This window comes from Lithobates pipiens, unplaced genomic scaffold (genome assembly GCF_037356315.1).
Source record: "Lithobates pipiens isolate NorthernLeopardFrog02 unplaced genomic scaffold, aLitPip1_a1.2 Scaffold_1, whole genome shotgun sequence".
Classification (NCBI taxonomy): domain Eukaryota; kingdom Metazoa; phylum Chordata; class Amphibia; order Anura; family Ranidae; genus Lithobates; species Lithobates pipiens.
The window spans coordinates 196,422,432-196,449,420 of record NW_027507685.1 but is presented as its reverse complement, the minus strand read 5'-3'; positions in this window follow the sequence as shown (position 1 = coordinate 196,449,420).

Here is a 26,989-nt window from a genome sequence, read left to right as displayed (position 1 = left end):
CACTCCTTCCAGCGTGCAAACTCCATCCAAAGCCCTTCGCGCCACCACCCCTCCCCTCACACACTGCTCAGAGGGCGGAGGGGACCCGCTGCATGGTGGACGGGGACGGAAGGGGACGACGTGATGCCTCGTCATCACGTCGGCTCCGTGACTGACTCCAAGACGTCACTCGTTGGCTAGACGCCAGGCGGCCCAAGCGCTAGCAACGAGTGCAGGGTTGCCATGCCAGCGCCCCAGCTCCACCCACCTCCAGGCTCCTCCTGGTCCCAGCGCCGCATAATTGATCTCTAGAGTCTCTCTCTGTTCCGCTGATCGGATGATGAGAGAGAGACTCGGGCAGCGCTGCAGCCTGCAAATGACTGTTACAATCATGTCGGTGTGATATTTTCGGGGGGGGCAATTGACCCGTTGCCCCCCCCCCTGGATCCGCCCCTGGCTCTGTAGCTGACACCGTTTCTGTAATACCTTTTATCCGCAGATTATTCCTTCTGCTTTTATTCTCAGATTCCTCCAAATGTAGCTGCATAGTAGTCATTCTCTGCGATTGCTCGATACATTTTTTCTCTAGTTCTTCCATCCGTATTTCTACTTTATTTTGGGATAATTCACAGTTATGCAATTTATAGTCTATTGCCTCTATTTTCTTCCGTACCTCACCCACTTCCTCCTTTAGTGGACCCAGCAGATTACACATTAATGCCTGTATATCATCCTTTGTGGGTAGGGCTTGAATCAACTGTCTAAGCCCCTGTTCTCCTCCTCCCATCTCTTTTAAATCTGTGCCTGTTACTGGTGCCTGATATATCTGCCGGTCTGTTTCTGACATTTTCTGGACTGAGGCAGGGATATTATCTGAAAGTGGATACAAGACTGACCTTTCACTTTCGTTTTGATCCAGCCGTCCTCCTCTTATGCACTTCTCCGTCTGTGCAGGGATATCTTTAGCCTTCGCTATCTCCTCTGTGTCCCAGCTCTGCATAGGGTTAATGCCGGTATACAAAAGCAGTCTTTGAAGAGAGGAATGCAGTATCACATGCCGGGGTTTGCGAGGATTTAATGATCTTAGCTGTGTCAGCTGTCACGCCACTCTCCTCTCTTCCCCCGCTCTTCACCGTCCTAGCCTTTAGCTTTTCCTCCTCCTCCACCGCTGTACCCCCTCCGCTCTTCACCAGATACCTCGTGATATACGAGCGGACAGGAGCATTCAGCTGCTTTGTCTTCCGCCCACGGCCCGGCATGAACAGAGAGTCTCTCCGGTCCGCTGCTGTGTAATACACGCTGTCTGTAAGCACGGTCACCGCTCACACGAGCCTCCTCACTCCTCCATGCTCAGCACACACCCCCCGGAAACACAGAGGACTAGGAGGCACTCTTTACGTTTGGAGGAAAAGAGATTTATTTTTTGTACATCACGAGACACACAGCACCATATTAATTATTGAATGGGTTATAGGCCACCTTCAGGTGATGGACACTGGAGTGTTGGAGGCTGGAGTGTTGGAGGTATCTACAATGCCTGACAGATCCAATGGCTCAGGTTGGTTAGCCGTTTCAGGACTTTCAGAGGAGGAAGAAACTGTGGAGGCAAGACTAGGATAATCAGAACCTGACCGCTGCGCTTTTGCGCTCCTCCCTGTTTTTGTCCCTTTCCTTTCAGAATACATAGTCCTAAGCACAAAGCAGCGGTACTGTAAACATACATCAATTGCTCAGCCTAGTCTTAGCAATGGTTAATATGTCGCTATCAAACGCTACTGCAAGATGCCCAGTAGATGGGCCTGAATATGCCTGTATCCAACACTCAGTGCTTACATGCCCATGGAAAAAAACTGTCTGTGTCTCTCCGTCAGCCACCACTCTATTCACACAGCTTAAGCTTATGAAGGAGCTGCTGGTTCGCGCCTGCACCGTAAGAAAGCGTGCAAGCCTATCCACGCGAATGCTGGTGGCGTCAAGTCCCGCCCCCCTCGTGACATGCTCACAAATTTTAACATATGAAGGAGGGAATGCTCACGTGCATGGCTCTAACACATTGGAAACCTGGGGGAAGGGAGGGGGGTGAGCCTCTGGAGACCTGACCCCTGTTCCCTCTCAAGGCATCTGACAGTAGGAGGAAGAAGCAGCCCTAAGTACTGCATGACATCTATCCAAGGGGCAGCATGGAATGTTATAACACTAGGTATGTTATACCATTCCCGCCGCAGCGTACATGCTGGAATATCACAGAGACCCAATCTTCACCCATCACGGTGGGTTGGAGTCATGCCAGACCTTCAAGGACGGAGTCCCCTTTGAATGTAGGGTCCACTGCCTTGGAACTGTATAGCGCTCTGCCAGACAACCTGTGGTATAGAAATGTGACCAAGGTGCTGGATCCCAGAGCCAAGCTCTCTTTAAAAGAAACGTTACAGGCAAAACTTTGTTCTTGCATATCGATGCTCGGTACCATCCCCTTTCGCCTTTATTTTTGGCTCTTTTGAATGGATCCAATTGCGCAGATTCTTTGACCCAGTTAGGACCATCCAAGGAGCTTTTTTAAGTACAAACTTAACCGTGACCAACACCTTAGACACCTTATAGGGAGTGGGACTTCCTGTCTTTAATTATGCCAGTGTCAATCACCTGAAGGTGGCCTATAATCCATTCAGTAATTAATATGGTGCTCTGTGTCCCGTGATGTACTTCTAATGCCACGTACACACGACCAGACATTTTCGACGGACTTGGTCCAGCTGACAATCCGACGGACTTTGCAGGTGAGGTCCGCAAGACTTTCAAATGAACGGACTTGGCCATACATGATCACTCCAAAAGTCTGACAGATTCGAATGTGATGACGTAGAATAAGGAAGTTCATAGCCAGTAGCCAATAGCTGCCCTAGAGTCAGTTTTAGTCCATCGGACTAGCACACAGATGACCGGATTTTTCGACCGGACTCGAGTCCGTCGGAAAGATTTGAAGCAAGTTTTATTTCTAGGTCCGCCGGACTTTTGGGAAGAAAAAGTCAGCTGGAGCCCACACACAATCGAATTGTCCGACGGATTCCAGCCTGCCGGACCAAGTCCGTCGAAAAGTTTGGTAGTGTGTACGTGGCATTAGAAAAGGATTTTACAGGTAAGCTGTTTTAAAAATCCTATTTTTTTTTGGGGTGCATGCGCGGACGCCGGGAAGATGGCAGCTTGATCTCCTAGCTCCACGCCGTCGGAATGCACTGCTCGGTGAATCAGGCACATCCCGGAGTAAATCTCTACCACACCTAGGCCATCCGCTGCGGACGCTATCGGCAACCGGCGGGTATGTATAATACGCCCCAAAACCGTCCCCGCAACAGATCGCAGCAGAAATCCTCTCCAGCCCGGGGGAAGGGGAAGGGCAAGATGGCGCCTGAACCGCTGGAGCCAGCCGATGCCACACAGCACTCAGACGATAGCCTGTCACAGTTCCCTTCTAACCTGGCAAGTCCTGTGGACACTGGCTCCAATGCTCTGCTTCAGAAATTCCGCACTATAGTGAGGGATGAAACAAATGCAGCCTCCCGCAAGCTATCTGCTGAACTGGTGAAGGGTCTTAAAGAACTAGGACACCGCACTAATCAGTTGGAAGAGAGGATGGACTTAACAACCACAGTACTGGAGGGGCATGAGGAGGAGGTGGAAAAATTGAATGCTGAACTTGTAAATCTCCAGGACAAGCTCGAGGATTCTGAAAATAGGGCCCGCAGAGGTAACCTGAGCATACGCGGCCTCCCGGAGGCCATTACAGACCTCCAGGGAACAGCTACAGCTTTTTTCCAGGAGCTTGCACCTGATATCCCTGCGGAACGTCTAGAATTCGACCATATACACAGGTCCCTCGCTCCCAAGCCCACTGAGGGACATAATCATAAAATTTCACTTCTATAGAACCAAGGAGCGGCTTCTCCAAGCGGCCAGAGACTTACCAGACATCTCATTCCAGGGAAACCCCCTCCAACTATTTGCAGATCTTTCCCCGGTTACTATAGCTAAAAGGAGGAACATGAAGCCCTATCTCCAAATCTTAGAAGCCAGAAACATCCGTTACCGGTGGGGGTTCCCCTTTAAACTCTCCTTCTACCACCTAGGACGTCAGTTCCATGCTTCATCTTTGCCAGACCTCCGGCGGCAATTTCAGGAGCTACAGTTTGACCTCCCTCCTTCCCAACCAGAGACTTCCACGGTCCGTCCCGGTCCCTCCCGGGAACCCACTAGATCCTCGCAGTCATCTCTGCATGGATCTCAAGCCCTCCGTTCTCTTCAGGCCCAGAGATTTCAAGATGTTTCTACAGGTGGACATCGCTAAAAAACTGTGAACTCTTCCCAGACTTTGTGCAGCTGGCCAGCTCATAGATCTTGAGCCGGATGCAAATTGTGCAGCCTTGCAGACTGGGCGAATTGCCCCTACACCCCATCCATGAATCTGACGAGAAGAAGACCTGATTTCCATCAAGCCTGCGATGGACCGTGCAGGGACACAATCCGAGACCATAGTTGCCCAGTTTAAGTGCTGGTGGTGGTGGACTGTGGTGCCACCCTGATCTCTCCTTGGACAATTGTTTCGCTCAGGTAATGACTATGCTTCCCTTTCCCTCCCGCCCCCCCCACATCATTTTTTCAATTTTTAAATTTTTTTATACAAATTCTTTTATATATTTTTTATATATTATTTTTATTTTTTCTATTTCCCCCTTACTCTCTATTGTAAGGGTCTCCTCTTATAGCGATAAGGGACAAACCTCTATCATGCCACTCCCCTCCCCCTTTTTTTTGCCCCTTAAGGGTTGGGTCTGATGCAAGCATTAATGCATGGTGTTTTATTTATTGTCGGCCGCCTAGCAATTACAGGCCCGGAGGCCTTTTACTACGGCCATTTGAGGGAAAAGAAGGTTTTTGATCACATAATCTGAGCTTGGACCCTGATCGTTTTTGACCCTGATGGGGTGTATTGGGGTGTGGATTTAAACCCACCCCGTAGGTCGCAGGTTAACTTGATCTTGTGCCCACTTCAGGTTGCACCAAGTTCATATTGTTTATGTGACGAGGTCCTCCACGAATAATAATTCACGTTTTTTTTTAAGCCATTGTTGACTTGTTCTTTGACATTCATGTTTTTATGCCATTGTTGACATGTTCTCTAATACTTATGGTTACTGTTAAAGTTATGCCAAGTGGTTTCCGACGGACCACTGCTCCCCCATGTGTTGGAACTTGCCCCAGACCAAGGTTCGAGTCAACGCCCAACCAAGTAGTGGGATTTCAAACCCACGACCAATAGCAATCTCGCTGTATGAAAGTTATTCGTGTAAAGCATTGCACGGTTATTCTACCCTTTATGACTTGACACTTCCAATTCCTTTCTTATTTCCCTCTCTAACTCTTCTGTCCTTCCCTATCTCCTCTGGGTTCGCGGGGTGTGCATTCTAGTTCCAGGTAAGCGGCCACCCGTTAACACCTTAATGACAATTAATTGGTTGTCCCGGAACGTACAGGGCATGAACTCCCCTCACAAGAGGGTGAAGGTCTTTAAGTACCTACGCAAACAACGAATTGACATTGCATGTTTACAGGAGACTCATTTTTCTGAGACATCCCATCCCAAATATTTTGACGCTCAGTTTCCTCAGGTCTTTTTAGCAAATGCCCCAACTAAGCAAAAGGGGGTTCTGGTGGCGTTCCGCAAATCAGTTCCATTTAGTTGCACTAAATAGATTGCAGATCCTGATGGCAGATACTTACTGCTGCAAGGCACCATTTATGACACGGAGGTCACCATAATGACGTACTATGCCCCTAATGTAAACCCGGGGCCCTTCTTTACCCATGTCTGCGCCCTGTTGACATCCCACTGCAAGAGCACCCTCCTTCTTGCGGGTGACTCTAATTTAGTTTCAAACCCTAGACTGGACAAACACCCGTCGGAAAGGAGTGGCCCGTCGGCAAACAACAGAAAGTTTATTCGTTCCTTACAAACACACGATGGAGGTTGACTTGTGGATTGAGTGTCACCCTCAGGGCAGGGATTATACCCATTATTCCCACCCCCATCATGTTCATTCCAGGATAGATCACATGTTTATGCTCAGATGCCACCTTACTTTAGTGGTCTCTGCCTCAATCTTGGCTGCCTCGTGGTCGGACCATGATCCGATGTTGGTGGTCTGCCACTCCATCCTAGATAGACCCCGGTTTTCCCCCTGGGTGATGAATGTTTCGCTCCTTTCTCATGCAGGGGTACGGAGAAAATCGTTAAAGCTTCAGAAGAATACTTTTGCGACAATCTGGGTTCGGGGACATCGCCAGTGACCCTCTGGGAGGCCTATAAAGCGGTGCTACGTGGTCGGATTATTTGTCTAGCGTCGGCCCACAAGAGGGTGAGGGAAACAAAGCAGAAAGAGCTTGAGTCCCGACTGGCGACGTTATCTGAGACGTTTAAACAATTTCCCACCCCGGGTAACCGTAAATTATTAGAGCAAGCCCGATCGGAGCTCGATCTGTGCCTCACTGAGGGGGCAGAGCGTGTTTTACGCTGGTCCCGTCGGAGATGGTATGCAAGGGCGAATAAGCCATCTCAAATGTTAGCCAACAGACTCCGAACCTTTGCCCCTAAACTAAACCCTATAACCTTGCGAGATCGACATAACGTTCTATTGGGTAATCCAAAACATGTCCTAGAGGAGTTTGGGTTTCACCTTGTGAAACTATACACAGCTCCAGGGCGGGATGCTGCTCAGAGCATGGCAGACTTCCTTGGTCGTCTTTCGCTCCCATCCTTGATGGGGACACATGTCACCCACATGGATCGGGACATCCAAACGTCAGAAGTTTTACAAGCGATAAAGGAACTTAAGGTGGGAAAGCGGCCTGGGCCTGACGGTTACACGTCGCTTTATTACAGGAAATTAGCACCAGTGGTAGCGCCCCACTTAGTAACTATGTACAATTCGGTTAAAAACGGTTGTCCCCTCACCCCAGACCTCCTAACAGCAAATGTAGTGATGATTCCTAAGACGGATCACGACCACTCTTCTTGGGCCAATTTCAGACCTATCTTGCTCATTAATGTTGATATGAAAATTCTGACAAAAATTTTGGCGACCCGCCTAAACTCTTTTCTCCCTCGATTGATAAAAAAAGATCAGGTTGGCTTTGTGCCCCGGAGACAAGCAGGAGACGCCATACGACGTATAGTGCAACTCCAGCATATAGCCCATACTCGCTCTCTTGAATCTATGCTTCTATCCCTTGATGTAAATAAGGCTTTTGACACCTTATCTTGGCCTTACCTCATGTCTGTTCTTCGACATTATGGCTTTGGGACCTCATTCATGACATGGATGTCAGCCCTATATGATTCCCCCTGGGCAAAAATTAAATACTATGGATTTGAATCCCCCATTTTTGATATCCGAAGGGGGACCCGCCAGGGGTGTTCACTTTCGCCCCTCCTTTTTGTATTGGCATTGTAACCCCTGGCGGAAGCAATAAGAACCCTTGGGCGGCACAGTGGTGTAGTGGTTAGCACTCTCACCTAGCAGTAAGAAGGGTTGCTGGTTCAAATCCCAACCACAACACTACCTGCCTGGAGTTTGCATGTTCTCCCTGTGCCTGCGTGGGTTTCCTCCGGGTACTCCGGTTTCCTCCCACACTCCAAAGACATGCAGGTAGGTTAATTGGCTTCTGTCCAAAATTGGCCCTAGTATATGAATGGGGACCTTGGATTGTGGGCACCTTGAGGGTAGGGACCAATGTGAGTGTGCAATGTACAGGGATAGGGTCTATTGTAGACACTCACTCAGGTTGAACTGGATGGACTTGTGTCTTTATTCAACCTTACTAACTATGAAACTATGAAACCCACCCAGATATAAGAGGCATTGAGGTAGCGGGTTGCCCTCATAAAATTTCCTTATTTGCCGATGACATTCTTCTTACTGTCACCTCCCCTAGGACCTCCCTACCAAACCTGCACGCACTGTTGCAGATCTTTGCGTCTCTCTCGGGACTCTGGATCAACCCCTCAAAATCAAAGGCACTGTCAACTAACCTTTCTCCGGAGTTTCTGAGGGACTTGCAATCGGCTTTTCCTTATCAATGGGTTTCTTCATTGCCCTATCTGGGAATCCCTCTCACTTCCACGTATCAGGCTCTATATCAGGCGAACTTTCCACCTTTGCTCAAAAAACTAACGGATATGCTGTTATCGTGATCCTCTCTGCCTCTTTCGTGGTTCGGGAGAATAGCGGCCATCAGAATGGCGTATCTCACGAAGCTACTATATAACTTTCAGGTTCTACCTATACTGGTTCCTTCACATATCCTCAATACCCATCAGCGTAAAATGTTGCAATTTATCTGGGGATCGTCTCTCCCCCGTATTAACAGACAAGTCATGTTTGCCAAAAGAATTAATGGGGACCTATCAGTCCCAAACTTAAGGGCCTATTATGTAGCAGCCAATATAGCTCCGCTTGCCCACCTTCATGAGACATATCAACTCCCACTCTGGGCTACTATCGACCTGCTTGAATTCGACCCCATCCCTATATCATCGTTGCCCTGGCTCCCACCTACGCATCGTCCTGTGATTACGTGGCCTTGCATGACTCACACACTGCGAGTTTGGGACTCGGTAAAATACTCCGCTGGGCTGGTTTCTCCCCACCTTCCGCTTTTGCGGCTCCTTCATTGCCCGCTATTTCCCCCGGGTCTAGATAATCCCGCACAATTCAAATGGTAGACCATGAATGGCTTTGTTGGCGTACGTTCATTGATTACCCCCACTAGGATTTTGTCCTTTAAAGCTCTGTGCTCATCGAACGACATACCTTTACATGAGCATTTTAGATATTTGCAAATCCGTCATTTTCTCCAAAGCCTCGTTAAATTTCAAGATGTTCCATATACGTTGACGCCGTTTGAGAGCATATGTAGAACTAAGCCCCACTCTCCTGGCCTGATATCTCTGATATATTCAGCACTGATCTCCACGAAGAGACCCCCAGTGCAGCCCTATCATCTGCATTGGGAGAGGTAGTTGGGGAAGAAGCTGGACCCGGAGGATTGGCGGGCAATGACATTAGCTTTGTCCAAGTGCTCGCACAATGTAATAATTCTGGAAAACGCCTAAAGGTCCTATACCGGTGATATTACACCCCGATGCGCTTGTTCTCCACTTTGCTTCAGGGGATACACCCAGGAAGGCACCATGGCCCATATTTGGTGGATGTGTCCACGGGTATGCAGACTATGGGTCAGGGTATACGCTCTACTCCGTAGTCTACTTCGGGTAAATCTAAAAAAAGATCCATTTGAGGCACTCCTTGGCAAACTGATCAATGAATTATTACACCCGGAATGGCAGCTAGCACAACATCTCTTTACTTCGACTAAGTTGACAATAGCGAGAGCATGGAGAACCCCAGCCCTGAGCTTTGAGGCAGCCAAAAATCGCCTGAACGATGTTATGGTCAATGAAAAACTGACATCTATTCTCTCTGACACCCATACCAAACTTCTCAGGGTTTGGCAACCCTGGATTGCATATCATTATTCTTCCAGATTCAATGTCGCTTTATTATCACTATAGGGGCTTGACTGGGCACACCCCGTGAACCCCTTGTCTTCTTCCTTTTCCCTCCCCTCTCTTCCCTGACTTCCCTCTCTACTTTCTTGACTCGCACTACCCCCCTCTATTTTCCTCTCTAAAACTCTCCTAATCCATCTTTAGTCTTTGGTACATCTCTTTCTTCCCTTTTCCTCTTTCCTCCTAACCTGTTTTCTGAAAATGATTTCTATGGGCTTTCTGTATATTGAATGACACTCATGTGTTGCAGTTAGGTAAAAAACCCGGAGTCATCCGGATCCAGGATTTTTGTTTATTGCTTGGCAACAGCCTGTTTGAAATTGTACTGTATTGTGAAACACTTGTATTGTGATCTGAATGTAAGCCTGTTGTGTTGGAATATAAGTTTATAATAAAACTTTTGTTAAAGAAAAATCCTATTTTTATCTCCATATACGGAAAGGCTTCTTCACAGTAAAAGCTGTGAAAATGTGCAATAGACTCCTTCCAGAGGTGGTTCTGGCCAGCTCTGTAGATTGTTTTAAGAAAGGCCTGGAGTCTTTCCTAAATGTACACAACATAACTGGATACTAACATTTATAGGTAAAGTTGATCCAGGGTGTATCCAATTGCCTCTTGGGGGTTCTGGAAGTAATTTTTTTTCGCCTGCTGGGGCAAATTGAATCATGATTTATTAGGATTTTTTGCCTTCTTCTGAATCAACTGTGGGTATAGAATTGTGTATATATAGGACTATATGTGTGTGTGTATATATATATATATATATATATATATATATATATATATATATATATATATATATATATATATATATATATATATATATATATATATATATATATATATTTGTTTTAAAACAGTGCTAATGTTTGTAGTGACTTCAATATAGAAGTGACAGCAGCGGCTAGACCATGTGTCCAAAAAGAACGCGCTAGCTGAAAATGTGATATAAACAATTAATCCAATGGTGAAGTAATTATTGTGATAAAAAATATAGATAATTACTTCACCGTTGTAAATATTGATGCTTTTTTGGACACTACTACTGCATACTTTTTTCTTTCCTTTTTTTGATTGAAATAGATGAACTTGTGTCTTTTTTCGATCAGAACAATTATGCAAGAGGCTGAAATCAAGTCAATCAGGTATTTACACTGGCTGTAATTAAAAATCTATTATAACTGCTTTCAATTAAGTAATGGAGGTATTAAATAAATAAAACATTTGATATGAATATCATAGTATCAAGTAAAATGTGCCAAAAAGTGCCAGCGCCTAAATTAAAGCGCAATCCAAGACTCCATAAAAATAATATTCATTAAACATTCAAACAAGAAAGTCCATCGTGATAAACAAGTGCAAAGTTTCCACTGAAAAAATTGATTGGTGTTTAGATCGATCACATCCTCTAATAATCAATGCCAGTGTTCTTAAAGTGACAGTGCAGTGCTATTCCACTTCAATTCACTCTATGCGTGCTGTGCCCCAACCCCAGTGGGTCCAGACTCACCAAATGTAGTTGACCTCTTATGGCAAAAGGGATCAAAAGAAAGCTTTCCACAGCTCTGCTGTGTGTGGCTAAGTGTCCTTAATGCTGTTTCTTTTTACACATACCAGTAGGCACCCAAGGATCATTTGCCTGTAATTATTATAACTGCTGCTGGCCGCCACTGTGAAGGTGACAGCCGATGCTATCCATGTATGGACTCAGACAGCTGAGAGAACCACTCGCTCCAACTCGGTTTTGTCTCTCAATTAGACATTATCAGGAGGTGCCTGGTCTATAACCACACTGCAATCAGATCCACCACAGATCCCTTTTCAGCCTCCTTTTTTATTTATTTTTTATTTTTTTATTTTTGCTAGTTTGTTTTTGTTTCTTTTTACTTCACTGGTTAATGATGTCCTTATGGATCTACTGGGATCTACTTATGGATATACTGGGAAAAAAAGTTAGAAAAGGGGGTAAGAAAGGATAGCTGGAGAAGTACTATAAAAGGCTGAATCTGGTCATGGCTAATGACGAACCTACCAAATTTATAATAAAATCAGTCTGACCTACGTATGAAGGTGTTCAGTTCACGTCCGCTTTGCAGAACAAGCGTCAGGTCCCACTCTTCTCCTTGCCCCTCCACTTTCTGCAAACTCCAAATAGGAGCATCTACACCATGGTGATTCAGTGTGCCCATAAGTATCTGTGCCATGTGCTCATTATATACATATATCTATATCTATATCTATATCTATATCTATATCTATATATATATATATATATATATATATATATATATATATTTATATATATATGACAACCCATTAGCCCATACACTTGCTGACTGAAAAACACTGAGGATGAGCTGGTGAAATCAGCTGTCACTAAAATTTAATTTGCTTCTAGCTCCTAAGAGACAAGACTGAGGGGATCAAGTCTAAATACAAGACATTAGCATCAAAGGGTCACTGGGTTGTTTTATTATATATACATAAAACCTTAAAAAAAAAAAAAAACTGTAGCCAGGAGCTGTACTGTAGAAACATTAAAGCAGTGTTACAGCCGCAATTTTTATAAAAAAAGTCAGCAGCTACAAACACTGTAGCTGCTGACTTTTAATAAGGACACTTAACTGTCCAGGAAGCCCATGATGTCGACCCCCAGAGGCCAATCCGTCCATCAGCTCGGGTGCAGGCGCTGCCATTGTAACTAAGGGAAACTGGTAGTGGAGCCTCCAGGTTTAACCGCCGGTTTCCTACTGCACATGTGTGAGTCGCGCTGCACTTTCTGGATGGCCCATCATCTTCTGGGACACACACAGGTCCCAGAAGGCAGTGGGTTGAAGGAAGAAATGACACCATGGGCCGCGCCTGAGGTAGGAAGGAAGTACACTCAGTACTTCACATAAGGTAAGTAAAAAGAAAAAAAAATTATCCAAAAATGAGTGGTGGAGTGGTGGTCATTCCTTTAACAACAAGTTGTAAAATAGGGTGGAACTCCGCTTTAAGAAGGCTTTACAATCAGTTCTACTTTCACTTTCTATTGCTATGCTGGATGTTGTGTTGCACTATCACCACCAATCAGCAGGGGTAGAGCAACAGCCGTGAACGTCTATAGACTTCTATGCTGAATACTGAGAATCATGGAAAATGTAGCTCAGAACCATACCTACACAGCAAAAAGTGGGTGTGACCAAACATGACAGTGGAATAGGGCTTAAGGGTTGTGGTTGGGCTTCCTTGTACCTATAAAATATGCTTTAACTGCTGTGCCACAAGCTGGAGTCTCAGGGACACATATAAACCTCAACACAATCATTTTAAAAAAAATCCATCCACCATGAATCAAACCTTAGGGAGGGAGATTTGAGGAAGGACCACTATGGCACATGAAAGGCAGGAAGGATCACTATGGAACATGGAAGACAGGAAGGAAGGATCACTATGGCACATAGAAGGCAGAAAGGAAGAATCACTATGACATATGGAAGGTAGGAAGGAAGCAACTTGTTCCGGCACTGTTCCCTGCTGCGGGATTCAGTCCAGATTTGCTGAACACCTGGATTTACTTGAAATCCCAGGACGGTCCAGGCGAATCCGGATCGATTGGGAAGTATGGACTGTCAACATCCCCTCTAATAGGAAAAAGCATGGCAGGACCTCTTAAATATGAGATCTGGGGTCAAAAAGACCTAATTTGAAGTGTTTATAAAAAAAAGTCCCTTTAAGAGCTATGGGCGGAAGTGACGTTTTGACGTTGTTTCTGCCCTGCAATGGTATGGAGCCGGGTGGGGGACATTTTCCCTCACTCAGCTCCAAGCCACAGAGGAGAGTGGATCTAATCGCCTCCGCCACTGCCGGCGGCTCCGGTAAGCAATGGAGGGCACCTCAGCGGGAAGGGGGGCCCCTTTCCCTCCTCAATAAAAGTAATCTTGCAGCGAGAGAGACCACTTTTATCTGAAAGCTAACCGCCCGCTCTTGAAGACGATACCATGGTTATGGTAGCTAGCTTCTACCAAATTTGTCAAATTTGTCTGGGGCAAAAAAGGTTACAGATTGGCAATACGCATCTTATACAGCCCTAAAACACGTGGAGGACTAGGTCTCCCAGATCTCTTTAGATATTTTCAAGCCGCTAGACTAGCACAACTCTCAATGGTTTATTCTAGACATGAGAAACCGGATTGGATCACTATAGAGAGACAGGCAGTCCTCACATACACCTCAGACTACCTATTATGCTGCGACCGAAAATCTAGACCCCCAATAATGTCCCCTACCCTATCCCAATCCATAAAATTATGGGACAACATGAAACATCTACCTACTCTGACATCCGACACTCACCTGTTAGCTCATATATTCCACAATCCCCTCTTCAAACCAGGTGTTGAAATCAAATCCTTCCAATGGTGGCTAGACAAGGGGATGTATCGTATATCGGACATTATTTCTCCTCATCTGGCCCGATCACGTTGAAATACTGCACTGAAAAGCTGGATCTCCCCAACTCTGAGAAATTCAGATTTAATCAGATTTCCCACTTCCTCACCTCTATTTGGAAAAACAAACCTGCCCCCCCCCCCCCCAGACTTCACAAACTACGAATGCTGGTGCGGCCAGAGATCAGAGCAAAAGGGGGGCATATCCATAATCTACACATCACTATTAGAACCCACCTCCAAATTCCCGTATATGGAAGCTTTGGAGAAGGACTTGCAAGAAACCTGGGACCTGAAGAAATGGCATAAAAGGGGAACGAAAGCATCTAAAGGTATTACGAACATTTCAATGATAGAAGCAAATCTGAAAGTATTTACCAGATGGTACCTGGTAACGGTGAGTTTAGCAAAGATGTTTACCTCTACCTCCCTGCTATGCTTTAGAAACTGCCAAGCCCAGGGTTACATGCTTCACATATGGTGGGAATGTCCAAGAATTAGAGGATTTTGTAACAAAATATTTAATCTTATCCGGAAAGTCACAGGCCTCACGATCCCAAAATCCCCCCAAATTGCGTTACTGAACGTAAATATCCCCAAGATTCCTAAATATTCCCAAAAACTGATAGCATTTATGCTTATGGGAGCGAAAATCACCATCGCTAAGGCATGGAAGAAACCAACAGTCTCCCTCTTATCTGCTAAGAGGAAGATCTCTTGGATCATGTCCCAAGAAAAACTGATCAGCACCATTCTGGACACCACAAAAGTGTTTGAAGCAACCTGGGAACCTTGGACTGGGCACTTATGCATATCCCTCATCCCCAGAGTCAACGCAGTGTGAAAGTTTATATATACTTTCTCTTTTCTACTATTTTGTCATTCATAAGGTTAATATAGTTCATGATAGATTTATCAGGTTTAATTTCAATCGACATTTTGAGTATACCCACCCACCATTTTAACATCAATAGGCGCATCTAAACACTTTCCTCGTCCCATTAGGGTAGTTATTGCTTTACAAGAAATTGCAACAGCAGCTTACAGTACTCTCACAAGAGGGCAGTCATGCATCTCGGGAAGAGAACTGTTACTTCCGGGAGACAGGAAGTCCTGGCCTTGAAAGAGCACTTATCTGGACTTCTGTTAAAGACAGCACCTGACACAGTGTGATCCCCTAGGTGTCAGGTCTGACCCAAGCCTTTAGTGCTCGACTATACTGCATGTCTACTATACATTTATGGAATTCTAATGTGAATAATTCTGTTGTTATTCTGTTATGCTTCAAAGTGAAATGATGGAATTTAGCTGTAATGTACTGATTCATAATAAATGTTTTATAAACCAGGAAAAAAAAAAAACACTGACTTGGTTATAGCCAACCTGAATGTCAAATCCAACTTACTTTGCTAAATTGTAAGAAAGCTTTATGAGGCCAGAATGGTTTTGCATAATAATGTAAAATCAGCTTAATGCTTGCCAAATGTATACCACTGATTTCTTAATCAGTAAAATACATATTAGCAAGCGTTTGAATTGTATCAGTATTCACCCTAACCTAGTTGTATAGAATTACCCATCATAGCAGAATCCATTGTGCTTTTAGACAATAACAAGACTGATTCTCATTGTTTACTTTTGGTTACTGCACTTAACAATAAGAACACTCTGTTAAACAAGGCTGTAATTGATAATAAAAGAAAATTATGATGTAAAAAAAAAAAAAAAAAAAAAAAAGTCAGTGGGTATACAACCGCTTTAATGTGTGTCTTTTTTTTTTTTTCCATAAATGTTTATTAACATTTTTCAGATATACATAAAATCACAGTTTTCAGGTAGGCATTGAAACAGAAGCTGTTAATACAATAAATAAGTCGTACAATAAACACGTATAGCAGAAATGTAATAACAAGTAAAAAACACGGCCAACTGAGCCTCTTACTAGGTCACTTCTGCAATGGTGGTGCAGGTGAAGTTCCGACCCAGTAAAGTATGCCTATGGTAAAGCGGGAATACCTTAATTAACAAGTGTATTAACTGAGGATCATTAAGCATCCCCACGTGAGGGAGAAGGGGTGAGTGTGGGGGTAGGGGTCCAATCGGGGTAATGTTATGTACCTATCAAAGCCACCCTTGAACCCATTCACCCCTAAAGGGTTCTAACTGTGAGTGGGCGGGGGCAGTGGCGTAGCATGGGGAGTGCAGGGGGTGCCGTGGCCCCGGGTGCGACATTAAGGGGGGCGCAATTTTCGTGCCAGTGCCTCCTAATTTTAATTTCGTGTGTACCCCATGCTCCAGCCGCCATGTTCAGTGTCTGGCGCCCTGTGATTGGGCGTATGGGGAGCATGTGCGGCGTGGGGCTGGCCTGTCAGTGATCACCATTGCTCCTGAAGTTCCGTCTCTGCACATGACCCCCATGCGCCCAATCACAGTGCGCTGGAAAACACTGAACATGGCAGCTGGAGCACAGGGGACACAGGAAACAAGCACTGGAAAGTGCGGGCCGCTGTCTTCTACTTCTCCTCCTCCTATCCTCCAGAGCAGGGCCGTCTTTAATATAGATTTGACCCTGGGCAAAATTTTTCTCCCCCCCCCCCCCCATGCAATTTCCCTCTCCACCTACTCTGAGACATACAATAAATAGCAGCTAGACTTAAAATCAGTTTTTTGTATCAGATCAGGCAACAATAGTGATTGGTTGCCAGCAGTTACAGCATATCATTACTGCTTAGTGACTAGTTGCTAGAGGTTAAAGCACACATTACGGCTCACTGATTAGTTGCTAGAGGTTACAGCACATCACCTCCTCACAGGAGGCGAGTATGATATACATAGGAATGCCGCCTTTATTTACATATCAATGCCGCCAGCCGCAGCTATTTACTTAGTATGGTCACAGCTATTTACATACAAATTCCAGTTATTTACTGTACATGTAAACACAGGGTCTGCAGGTGAGTCATCTGCACACAACAATAAGGCAGAGCTGGGCAGCATTAGTACCAGCACTGAGATATTGGGACACAGCACAGGAATAAAACTTCAAGGGACAAGGGAATTTAAACCTGGATAATTGGCAAGTATGAGGCAGCTGTTTTGGGCCCCCCAACAATGACAGGGCCCAGGGCAGCTGCCCCTTTTGCCCTACCTTAAAGACGGCCCTGCTCCAGAGTCCGGACCGATGAAGGACAAGAAGGTGAGGAATGAAGGCAGGACAATATAGTGGTCAGTATAGTGTAGTGAACAGTATAGTGTAGTGACCAGTATAGTGTAGTGGTCACTGGTCAATATAGTGTAGTGGTCAGTATAGTGTCAGTATAGGAAGACTATAGGCAGGACAATATAGTGGTCAGTATAGTATAGTGGTCAGTATAGTGTAGTGGTCAGTATAGTGTAGTGGACAGCATATTGAAGTGGTCAGTATAGTGTAGTGGACAGTATAGTGTAGTGGTCAGTATAGTGTACTGGTCAGTATAGTGTAGTGGACAATATAATGTAGTGGTCAGTATAGTACAGTGGACAGTATAGAGTAGTGGTTAGTGTAGTGGTCAGTGTAGTGTAGTGGTCATTATAGTGTAGTGGACAGTATAGTGGTCAGTGTGGTATTGTGGACAGTATAGTATAGTGGTCAGTGATGTGGTAGTGGACAGTATGGTATAGTGGTCAGTGTAGTGGTCAGCATAGTGGTCAGTGTAGTATAGTGGTCAGTATAGTGCAGTGGTCAGTGTAATGGTCAGTATGGTGTAGTGGTCAGTATAGTGTAGTGGACAGTATAGTGGTCAGTGTAGTATAGTGGACAGTATAGTATAGTGGTCAGTATAGTGTAGTGGACAGTATGGTATAGTGGTCAGTGTAGTGGACAGTATAGTATAGTGGTCAGTGTAATGTAGTGGACAGTATAGTATAGTGGTTAGTGTAGTGTAGTGGACAGTATAGTATAGTGATCAGTGTAGTGTAGTGGACAGTATAAGGTAATGAGGGAACCATCTTGTTAGAGACACCCATTTTGGGTAATGGAAAATTACTGTTAGCATGACATAGAAACCTATTGCTTAAGGTCATATGTGTTTTTGCTTGTACAAGGTATTTAGAATTATCACAAGGTTAGATATCTGTTCAGAACAGATGGATGCGGTTAAGCTACTTCCCTTTTTAAGAGCAGAAGTAACTTCATGGCGTTAGACCACAGGCCTATCTTGGATCACACCTAAGAAACATTTTAAACTGTATATATATGTATATATTTAGCTTTTGCTGCTAGGCAGAAATATTGCTTGTGCAAAGAACCATGATGACGTAGTAAAATATACTATCTTGCATATTTTATGTGGCAGTCCCTGATTGGCCCAACCACAGGGCTGTGCGTTAGCTCAAACTGCATAAAACTACTGTGTGTGCTCCAATAAACACACAGTCATTATTCACGTACAATCGTGTATGTGTGGTGTCTGTCCACCGGTGATCAGGACCTCCGCTCTTCCATCCTAGCCTAGGCTACCAGGGGTATTATTAAGAAGAAGCACCTAACAGTTTTGGTACCAGCAAGTGGGGTCATCTTGTAACAGGTAAGTCATTTTACTCCTTTTTACCTAAATGGTGAATGGTGTGAATGCTTACTCTGTCCAGATGGCCGCCACGAACTTAGTTTAATTTAAAAGAGGTAACTGTGCCTTCGCGGCGGACTAGGCTGGTCCCTCGGAAGGTTAAAAGGGCTCGCAAGGAATTTATAGGTTTAGGAAAAAGTCCGACTAGGTTGGTCTGACTATAAACTATTGGTGATAGTTTTATTAACACGGGAAGTAAAAGAATACGCCCGTGACAAAGGGATTGGTCGAGCGGACGCCCACTTGAGAACTTTTAAAGTGCACTATAAATAATGAATTGCATCATGATGTGATTACTTGATAATGTACATGAAAAATTTTAAAGCTGAAATCTTAAACCATAAAAATATGTCTGTTTCTCTTTAGGTGCAAGCGTAAGTATATACAGTATTAACGTTGTATAAGATATAATTATATAGAGTGGATATCTGTTTGAATGAACCCAAATGTTGTTAAATGAATACAGAGTATTAAGAACCAGATTGTAGTGAGGTAGCACCCGCCTGTTCACACTGCACGCTAGGTTTATTTATTTATTTATTTTTTCCTTAGCATTTATGAAAGGTAGATTCTTTTGACCACTAGACCTACAGGCTTCTCTTGCAGACTTGGTGTAAGAGGGGTATATCCCGCCACCAGGAAAGATTTACCCTTCATCGTATATTAAGGGTAAATCTTCATAGTTTTATATAAGTCCATCTGCCCCAAACAAGATCAGGGATCCTACTCCCAGACCAGAGACCGGATTGTTGGACAAACCGGGTGTTATCACCTGTGTCCTGCCACTAGACACACACTGCCCAGACTACTAGATGGGGAATTCTGCAGCAACCCAAGCCATGGCCACCCCATCACCCTATGAATTTGTCAGTAATATGATCCCTGGCCCCCAGGTAGAACCATTTTGGACACAAGTCCGAGAAAGGTGTCAGCAATTGGGGATACATGACCCAGGGCCATATGGTCCTTGTACTGAGGAAGACTGGCAGGAAGTAAGTAAAATATGCCAAATCCACAAAAATTCGTACCCTCCAGGGAAGTGGGAAAATATTCAATATATAAAAGATTGTTACCATGCATGGGATAAATGTCTACACAAATATAAAAAGAAGCATATTAATAAAACTACAAAGCTTACTCCAAATATAGGACCCAGTGCTATGGCTGAAGCCCCTGCACCCCCTTCACCTCCCCCTCCCCCGCCTCAATGTCCACCCCCACCTTATGTTATGGTAAAAAACGAGGATGGGACGCCAGGTCCATACCTTCAATTATATCCTTCACTGGATCCTGTAGTCCTAGCCGCCATAACACACACCACAGCAACACCACAACAAGTGGCCCAATGGGAACAAATAAGTAGGGGCAGAGAGGAAGAGGGGAGACAGGAAGAAGTTACAGGACAAGAAGAAGTGGGTAGTCCCGAAATGCAGGAATTAGAGGCAAAAATAAAAGAGTTTGAAGAGAGGAAAACGGAGGAAGAAGAGAGAATAGGGAAGAGGAGAACTGAGTTAGAAACACTTATGGAAGACCTAAAACAAAAAGAAATAGTCCTCAATGAGGCAGAAAAGGTACAAGTGGATAGGAAAATAGAGTTAGAAATGTATCAGAAAAACTTGGAAGAAAGGGAGAAGGAATTTCAGGAGGGAAAAGAGAGAGAGGAACATAGGATGGATGACTTACAAAAGGAACTAGAAAAGTTAAGAAGGCAATTAGGGAAGAAGGAGGAAATGTTGAAAGAAGCGCAGGATAGGATTATAGCGCTGCCCCCCACCACTACAAGAAGCCATACAAAAGAGACACCTATTCCCAAAACTGAGGAGTCAGGTCCAATTAGTAAAACAGGGACATTATCCATAGAAGAGGAAACTGAGAGAGAAGCAGTAGGGGCTTCACTCAAAGCACCTTTGATGACCATGGGGAACACCGAGGTGCATATACCATTACCTTTGGGTACACTCTCCAAAATAAAAGAACTATGTCCCAATCCCAAGAAGTATCCACGAGATGCAGGTACCTTTCTGGCAAAATATAGTGCAGGCACAGGGCTTGACAAAGATGACATAAAAAGTATTCTTAGCATTGTAGACCCAGACAGCCCAGAAGTAGCCCCTGTAGACAACCTATGGACAACCCATATCCAGACCGATAAGGATTGGATATCCTTTTGGAAAGGCATGGGAGGTCATTGGTCCAAATTATACAAAGGATCATCTGCACTCCAAGAACTGATCCTAGCCAAGCAGGGACCTAAAGAGAAATTCTATGATTACTGTACCAGAGTATACTCCCTATGGAAAGCTGTAGATGGGGCCACACCACAATTATTTACTACTACCATCATGTCGGGAGGCGATCCCAAAGTGACGCACTTGCTCAAATTCACAAACCCCAAATGGGCAGAGCAAGCACCAGATGAATTCATGAAGGACGCTAGGTCCAGAGAGACTTCAGGAGTCTTTGAACAAAAAGGGGGAATTTTCCCCTCCTTGACACAAACACAAACCCTAGTCACACCTGAAACCTCATCCTCACCACCGCACCTCATGACCATGCAGCCCTACCCACCTGACCAAGGATGTTTTAATTGTGGGGAACAGGGACATTGGAAATCACAGTGCCCATATAGACAGAGGGCGAGCTATCCAAGGGGCAGGGGAAGGGGGTACAATGCTGCTAATCGCCCCCCCCCTCACACTACAAGGTACCCCCAATATCCGCCACCTCCCCAAACACCATCTCAAAACCATGCGCTTGCACAGCCACCCTACACCTCAACCTCTAACAGACCTCCCCCTCGAATCCCCATGCAGTGGCCGTCTACCCGACAAACACACCCCCAATAGGGATGCCTAGAGTATGTTCCTTCCCTCAGTCTGGTGTGCCACAACCTATCATGGAAGAGTCTACCACAAGTTATATTACGCGTAGACAACCACATAGTGTGTTTCCTGCTTGATTCAGGTGCCACTTTTAGCTCATTAAATGATGAGAGGTATGACACACCACTGTGTACTGAGGGACACTCTATTGGAATAAATGGGACATCGGTCACTCATTCCGTCACCCCGCCTTTACCAGTCTCTACCCCGGATGGACTAGAGCTATGTATGCAGAGTTTCGCTGTCCTGACTTCCTGTCCAGTGTCCCTAATGGGCAGAGATTTACTATCCCAGTTGAACATTACCATTAAGTTTGACAAAGACGGCTCCCTCACTGCGAGTTCCCCTCTTTGTGACTTACACAGCCCAAAAAGACATGCACACAGGAGTTTCTTTCTAATGATACCTTCCTCCCTTGACCATCACACAATTTGGGCAGAAAACAAAGGTAGTGTGGGCTTTATTAATTGCACACCATATGCACCCCAAATGCGATCAGATGCAGGGATACAATATCAAAAATAGTATCCCCTACCCCCAGAGAAAGTCAAAGGCATCTCCCCTCAAATTAATGATTACATATCAAAAGGTATCCTGAAACCAATCATCAGTCCCTGGAACACGCCCATTTACCCCGTAAAAAAGGCCAGTGGGGAGTGGAGACTTGTACAAGACCTAAGGGCAGTTAACAAACAAGTGATTCCACTTCCACCCCTAGTCTCAGACATCACTTTTATCTTCTCATGTATACCGGCACATTCTCTATGCTACACAGTGATTGATTTAGCAAATGCCTTCTTTAGCATTCCCATTGCGGAAGAGGCCCAGCCTATGTTTGCCTTCTCCTGGACGGAGGGTCAGTTGACGGGTCAGTTGACGGGTCAGTTGACGGGTCAGTTAACCTGGACACGCCTACCTCAGGGGTATGTTGATAGTCCTGCTGCCTTCTCTATGGTACTCAATGAGACTGTCAAATCTTGGACGCCTGAGCGAGGGTCGGTGCTAATACAGTATGTGAACGACTTGCTCTTGTGCAGTCGCACTGCTGAAGATTGTGCGGTCGATTCCACATCTCTGTTGAACCATCTAGCCCACATCGGGCATTTAGCATCCAGAAAGAAGATACAGTGGTGTATGCCACAAGTGGAATACTTGGGGTGCATACTAAAAAGGGGGACAAGGATGGTCTCCCCCAAACGCGCTGCAGCCCTACAAGCTCTGAGCCCCCCAAAAGACAAGGCAGCCCTGCTCTCATTCTTGGGCGCTGTGGTATATTGCCGCCAGTGGATCCCCGACTGTTCTCATTATGATGGCATACTAAGAGAGGCCACCGCCTCAACAGCCCCTAGGCAGGTTGATTGGACAGAGGAACGGCTTAAGGCCTTCCAGGCCCTATTGAACAGTTTGTCATGTGCACCCGCCCTGGGGTTGGTAGACTATGGTAAAGCTTTTCAACTATACTGTGTAGTCTCGGGGACCTCTTTTGCCGCGGTTTTGACACAACAGCATGGAACAGGCTACCGCCCTGTCTCCTACCTATCTAAAAAACTCCCCCTTCAGGTTCAAGGCATGCCATCATGCCTTCAGAATTTAGCCGCCTGTGCTATGGCCGTACAAGATGCCAACAAGATGGTCTTGGGACACCCGATGACGCTTTACACCACACATTCTGTCACCCACCTCATACAGAACATGAACACCCAACACATGACCTCACAAAGACTCAGTGGATATGAGATTTCCCTCATGAACACAGACAATCTGTCTCTCAAATATGTTCCCGCCAACAACCCTGCCGTCCATCTCTTGCACTCCATGTTACGCCTACCACAAGACCCAGACCAGTTTCATGACTGTATAACACGAGTGGAGTCTATCACATCACCAAGACCAGACCTCACCGACGTACCGATTACCAATGCAGACGATGTTTTTGTGGACGGTAGTTGCTCCCGTCCCTCTGATTCCACCTTCCAAAGAGGATATGCAATAGTCCAGTTGTCAAACAAGGTATTAGAAGCCAAACCACTGCCCCCCTCTTCGGCTCAGGTGGCTGAACTAGAAGCCCTCACCAGGGCCTGCATTTTATTTACAGATAAGAAGGTGAACATTTACACAGACAGTAGATATGCATTTGGGGTGGTGCATGACTTCGGAGTAATATGGGCTAAAAGAGGTTTTAAAACAGCGGATAATAAACCTATTTCCAATGCTACCCAGATTGAGGCACTTCTTCGGGCTATTTTGCTCCCAAAAGAGGTGGCAATAATTAAAGTAAAAGCACATTCTTCAGATAATAGCAAACTTTCCAAGGGAAATGCTTTAGCTGACCGAGAAGCGAAAAAGGCAGCCCAGTCCTCCACCCAGGAGCCCACCCCCACGTCCATGTACTTTAAGGATCATTTCACCTGTCCTAACTTTAAATCTGTAGTGGCACAAATGCAATCATTAGCCACTGAGGAAGATGTCTTGTATTGGGTGAAGGCTGGCTTGACCAAAGACCCAGAGGGTCTGTGGTCAAAAGAGGGGAAGATATTGGGAATACCTGAGGCAAGCAGTATTCTAATTCTCTCCTACCTTCATGGTCCAGGACACATAGGTGCCGTCCCTTTAGCCACTATGTACACCAAATCTTTCTGCACAAACGCCTTGAACAAACAAGTTAAACTCCTGACCACAAGTTGCCTTACCTGTGCTCAAAACAATGTGCAGGGCAAACGGCATGGCCTACATGGTCATCTACCCCCACCAATAGGTCCCCTTACAGATTTACAAGTAGACTTCACACACATGCCAAAACAAAAGGGGAGCCTAAAATTCCTGTGCGTTGTCGTAGATAAATTTTCAGGCTGGGTTGAAGCCACTCCCTGTGCAGGTGAGACAGCCAATATAGCAGCAAAATGCTTGCTGAATAACTGGATTTGTAGGTTTGGCATACCAACATCTATTTGGTCAGATAGGGGACCTGCATTCAGCTCCTCAGTTACCCAGGCTGTGGCTAAATTGTTAGGGCTGCAATGGAAACTACACATCCCCTATCACCCTCAAAGCGCAGGGGTAGTGGAAAGAATGAATAGAAATATAAAGGATAAATTGAAAAAGGCCACAGGGGGCACAATGAAGGGATGGCTTGATCACCTCCCTTCTGTGCTATTCCAGATTAGAACGGCACCCCACGCCAGAACGAAACTTTCACCTTTTGAAATTTTGATGGGAGTCCCCGCAAACATAGAATTACCCCAATTAGACCAAGACACTGATATTGACATTTATTCCCAACAGGAAATGTACGTGAAAAACCTGGTAAGTATGCTTCATGAAATGAACGAACAAGTTTCTGTCACCTTTTCTCCTATTTCCACAGAGCCAACACACCCCTTCATCCCAGGAGATCAAGTGCTAGTCAAGCAACTGGCCCACAAAAAGAGGATCGGACCAATCTACTCTGGACCTTGGAAGGTTGAAAAGGTGTCCAGAACTGCGGTCCTGACTGACCAAGGAAACACCTGGATCCACGCCAGCAGGCTGAAAAAGTGCCCACCGCTTCCCACAACCCCCGACCCCCCACCTATTGAAGGAGAACCCGACCCACCCGAACAGCTACCGGAACTGCAAGAGATTCAGGAAGGCATTGGACAATTAACCCTTGAAACCCTACATGATAGCGAAGAAGAAGGACAAGCATAAGAACTTGTAGAAATGTTTTTACCTTCAGTGTCAGGGAAGGCTGTATGCCTTTGGGGTAGTCTGGTACTACTTGTATTCCTGCCCACATGGTTTATAGCCAACTGTATATATCATCCAGAAGACTTAGGTCTATTAAAAGGGATATGTGGACCACCTAAGATGAATAATACCCCCGGCCAAAGACATAGTAGAAGTATTGTACCCGTTAATGAGTCACCTAATGGACTGACTGGCAAGATGTTACTACTAAAATTCAAATATAGCTATGCTCAAAAATCCGGTTTTGAGAAATGCTGGATTTGCAGCAAGCTACATCCCAGTACAGCTAGAATCCCTCTCATGGCAGTCCCCTTGAATTTTACCCCCCTCCTTAATGGAACACCCCCTATCGTCCTAACGAATGTTACTAGGACCCTTCCAAATAAAACCCTCACTTTCCAAATTATAGGTAGAAGCCACTTCCCAGACTGGTGTTTCCGACTGGGAAACACCACAGATGGAGCCGAGATTTGCAAACAAGCAAAACTTAACATTTCAATGACATTGTTTAACAGTCCTTCTTTCTTCCATACTTCAGATCCCACCCTAAACGCCACCTTTTTAGACTTTCTTAGCTCCAGTACCAAGACTACAATACACCAATTAATGTCAATTCTGGTGCTCTCTGGCCTTTCTGATACTCTTAGGAACGTGTTCCATAAACGGCCCCTAGCTCTAGGAAATACCATATATATATGCTGCGGCAAACTCTGTCACCCCTGGATCCCAACCAAACCCCAGGGGTGGTGTTACCTTGCAGCCCTGGTTCCTATCATGGGGGTATTAGGGGATAACAAGGGAAGTCACCTCCTTGAAGCTAGCATGCATCCTAGATATCCCCTTAGACACCGTAATAAAAGAGAATTGTTTTTAGAAAAAGATATGGCCTGGGCATGGTTCCCTTCCTGGACAGGGTGGGGAATTGACCTAATGAAAAGATTAAATAATTACACTGGCATAATTGATGAGATTCTGGAGGAAAATTCTGATGACATAACCAAACTAAATCTAGAAACTAGGGCAATTAGGAAGCAACTAGAACTACATGAGTTGGCTATAGAAAGTATGAGTGCAGCCCTTACTGGCCTCTGTGAGACTACTGAGGATTATGAGTGTTGTACCTGGATTCATAATACCAGCATCGAAGTCCCAGACTACTATGACGTTATTGCCCAACACAGGGAAGAGGTAAATAAACTACAGAAAGAGGCAAGGAACATAGGAAAAAACTGGGATCCCTTCTCGAGCAGTTTTAGTTTTGGGGGATTAATATCTTGGCTCCGAAATGCTGCCATGACAATTGTCACTGTGATTCTCTTCATTCTATTTTTATATGCCTGTTATAAGATAATCAAATGTTTATGTAAAAAGGGAAACACGGCCGCTCTGAAGGATCTGAAACTCACTTCCATTGTTAAGGATCCAACGGTATGGTATAAAAACCAAGAGCACAAGGGTTCGGAGTATGAAGCCTGTGCTATTAAATTAGAAAAGGAATGATCATTATGTAAATCACAGAATGATCAAAGGGAGGATTATAAGGTAATGAGGGAACCATCTTGTTAGAGACACCCATTTTGGGTAATGGAAAATTACTGTTAGCATGACATAGAAACCTATTGCTTAAGGTCATATGTGTTTTTGCTTGTACAAGGTATTTAGAATTATCACAAGGTTAGATATCTGTTCAGAACAGATGGATGCGGTTAAGCTACTTCCCTTTTTAAGAGCAGAAGTAACTTC